The following is a 3,809-nucleotide window of genomic DNA, read 5'->3' on the forward strand; positions in this document are numbered from 1 at the left end:
CCTAGCTGGTGTGCATTAGTAATCGCTTACCCAAGGACAGTCGACTCACTCAAGTTTGAATATAGGATCGTTTGGAAAGCTAAGATTGTATGTGAGGAAACATTTGCACGCTAGGAAAAGTTCTGTGCTCCCTTGTTCCCGGTTCCTTGGGGGCCCGGGTAGCTCAGTTGGTAGAGCACTGGACTTGTGATCGGAAGGTCGCAGGTTCGAATTCGGGCCGGGACGGACACGGGTCAACTTTATGTGCAGACCCAGAGACGGTATCCATCTCCCACCCCCGTGTCACCACAATGGCACGTTAAAGATCTTGGTCATTGTGCCATAAGTGCAGGTGGCTGAATACACTTAAACACGCAGACACCTGGGTAGCGCGACTCCGTTGCTGCTAGCTTTTCACTGGAGGAAGCGACCCGAATTTCCCAGCGATGGGACAATAAAGTAATGAAAATGAAAAAAAAAAAAAAAAATGTTCCGCCTGTTTTACGCAAGCCCCCCTTTGACATGCGAACGTATCAGTCTTCATAACAACAAAAACTTAGACTTTCAAACAGTCAAGCTAGCGTAAAACAGTCAAGCTGGGCGGGGATATAGCTCAGTTGGTAGCGCGCTGGATTTGTATTCAGTTGGCCGCTGTCAGCGTGAGTTCGATCCCAGGTTCGGCGGAAATTTATTTCAGAGTCAACTTTGTGTGCAGACTCTCTTCGGTGTCCGAACTCCCCCCCCCCCCCCCCCCCCCCCCGTGTACACTACATTGGGTGTGCACGTTAAAGATCCCACGATTGACAAAAGGGTCTTTCCTGGCAAAATTGCTTAGGCACAGTTAATAATTGTCTACCTATACCCGTGTGACTTGGAATAATAGGCCGTGAAAGGTAAATATGCGCCGAAATGGCTGCAATTACTGGCCGTATAAAATTTCATCTCACACGGCATCACTGCAGAGCGCCTAGAACTGTACCCACGGAATATGCGCGATATAAGCCTCATTGATTGATTGATTGAAAAGGGGATCATGCGAGAAAACGGATTTTATAGGATGGGTGCACTTACTAATATCCTTACAGATATGAGTTTGGACGGGACTGGCTCGCTTTGAGGTTGAAGTCAACGGCACACTCCAACTTGCATTTGTGACAACTTCGCTGCTGACGTCGGGGAAACTGTATAGAGCTGAGACCCCCATCTGTTGGAAAACTGACATACTACTTTGTGCTTAAAATTACGTCCTCACAGACTTCTAAATATACTAGGGATGTCAGTTTGGTGATAAGCCAAAGGAAGGTAAAAGTGAAGACAAACGGAAGACGACGGGGAAGGTAGTAAAGGAAATAACGTTAAACATCACATAACAAAGGTTTCTGGCATTAAAGTTACTTTATCTTTGAGCGCGACTGCTTTGTTTCTTCTCCGAGGGATACGGGGTAGGGAGTTGTGTGTGAAAAAAAGTAAACTTTCAATTTTCCCCACACGTGTTTAGCATTAAGCGATACCATATCAAAGACACCTGTAGCAATTGAAACATTGTCGTCGTTGTTTGTACTGCAGCCACTGTTGAGAAACGCCATCAAATCACGTTAAATATGGCCATGGGAAGACTTAGCAACGGAACAGAAATGTGCATTTCAGACGAAAACAGGGGCAGGCGCGTAACACGTTCAGTCGACATGATGCGCCCGCGCGCAACAGGAGGCCGACAAGGCTATTGGTTTTGCACCTGCGAAAAAGCGCGGCAATGCTTGTTATGAAAATACACTGTCATGGATTGACAGACGTTAAATCACTAGACGATGAACATATTCAATGAAAGCTACCATTGCATATCATTTCGCATTTTAAAATACGCATTAATACTAAGAATGCGATATTCTACGACTGTATGTTTGAAGTTAATGTGAGTCAAAGTGTAATGGCATTGAATTCTGAAATTCCTGATTAATTTGTCGGTCTTATTTCATTTTAACTTGTGTATTCATACAACAGAAACAGTTTGCGGTTCTTCCCTTTCAACGTTTTTATTTTGATTGTTTATGTACCCGAATTAAAAAACAATGTCTACCTAAACCATTTTGCCTGGTCTTGCTTTAACAAATATGTCTAGCAGTGGAGAGACAAAATTCTCATGCTTCTCCGCAACAACTGCTTTAACATTCGAATTGAGTTCAAGTCATTATGTATGCTTTTACGTACACTCATGTTCCCCTGTCAAAGGGCCGGACGGCAAAAAAAAAGGCAAAGCAGCGGGGCTGGCTTAAAATACTCGGATCTCTCTCTCTCTCTCTCTCTCTCTCCCTCCCTCCCTCCCCCTCTCTCTCTCTCCCCCTCCCCCTCTCTCCCTCCCTCCCCCTCTCTCTCTCTCTCTCTCTCTGTGTGCTGTATTTAGAGTGTTTAATGGTCCTGTAGTACGTATATGTGAATGTTCTGTTTTATATGTCTGTCTGTTGGTCTTCATGTTGTGAAAATAAGTATGTCTTGTCTGTCTGCCATCTGCATCAGAAACGTGTTAGAATGTAGTATATAAAGTTGGTGTGGTAGTCTTTAGATATTCGTAAGTGCCTGATATTTATTTTATGAATCATAATATTCTAGTCTTTTTTTGAGAGGCTAATGTTGAAGGATGGATGACAATTAATTGTGTTGTTAAACGCCCCTCAATCATGTGCTTGGCACACGAAAAATAAAAATGTGACCCTCCACCACGGTATGAGTCGCATGTCACCTCGCGCGGTTCTGCGCTAGGCTTGATATAAGTCCGGAGAGTGTCTGGTAACAGTGATGTGTGAATGGACGACTTGTCACGCCTGACAGAACCCGTTGTGTCAAGAGCTGCGGTAGACGTTTGCTTTAAATGTGTGTGTGTGTGTGTGTGTGGGCCGGCGCGCGCGCGTGTGTGTGTGTGTGTGCGTCAGTGTGTGTGTGCGTTCGTGTGTATGTGTGTGTGTGTGTTTGGGTTGGTAGGGGTGTGTTAAAAATATCTCGAAAAACTGTTTCAAGAATTCTGAAAGTGCAGCTGATACTTGTCAGCTAAAATGGTGGCTTGCTGTGTTTGTGAATCGTGGTAATAAAAACAAATGTTTTTATGTCCGAGAAGCCAAGAACAAAGTCAGCAAAAAAGTTAAAGTCACAAAATGTTGATAATAACTCTATTTCTGAAGGTGTATTTTGTGTGTATGTGTTTTGAACTTAAATTTTGGTGGCTGATATACTTCCAATTTTGTGAAAGAATAGATAAGGCCATATCGAGTTCTCCATGATCATTTTGCTAAGCTACCTTCTTATACAATCATCATAACGAATATACATAATTTTCACAAATAACGCATGAGAACATTATTTGTTAGGAATGCTATTTTGGAATCGAAAACGCACCGGATCTGATCATATATGTCTGAGGCAAAAAGCAAAATAGAGTGACACGCGAAAAAAAACACCCGACAAAACTGCGTGTTCTAGTCTTATCAGCGAATCAGGTAGGCATGCATGTGTGTGGTTTGTCAGGCGTGACTGTGGCCAAGAAAGGTTGCGTGTGATAATCTGACCCAAATGCGTCCTCTGCAATTTTTTGCTTGAGTTCTGATTCAGTTGAGGAAGATTTATGCTTGTGCAGTGCATTGCGTCAGTGAGAAGCGTCTTTACAGATGATACCCGTACTGCCCCTAAACATGCTTTAATGAGTGGATAGCCGTGTCATTGTAGAATCAAAAGGAACACACCAACACACATACACAGGCACACACACGACAGTTAAACACGCACGCACACACTCACATTCGGCTTCAAGGGCAGTCACAACACAAAATAATGCTGTTAAG

This window comes from Littorina saxatilis, linkage group LG16 (assembly GCF_037325665.1).
Source record: "Littorina saxatilis isolate snail1 linkage group LG16, US_GU_Lsax_2.0, whole genome shotgun sequence".
NCBI lineage: Eukaryota > Metazoa > Mollusca > Gastropoda > Littorinimorpha > Littorinidae > Littorina > Littorina saxatilis.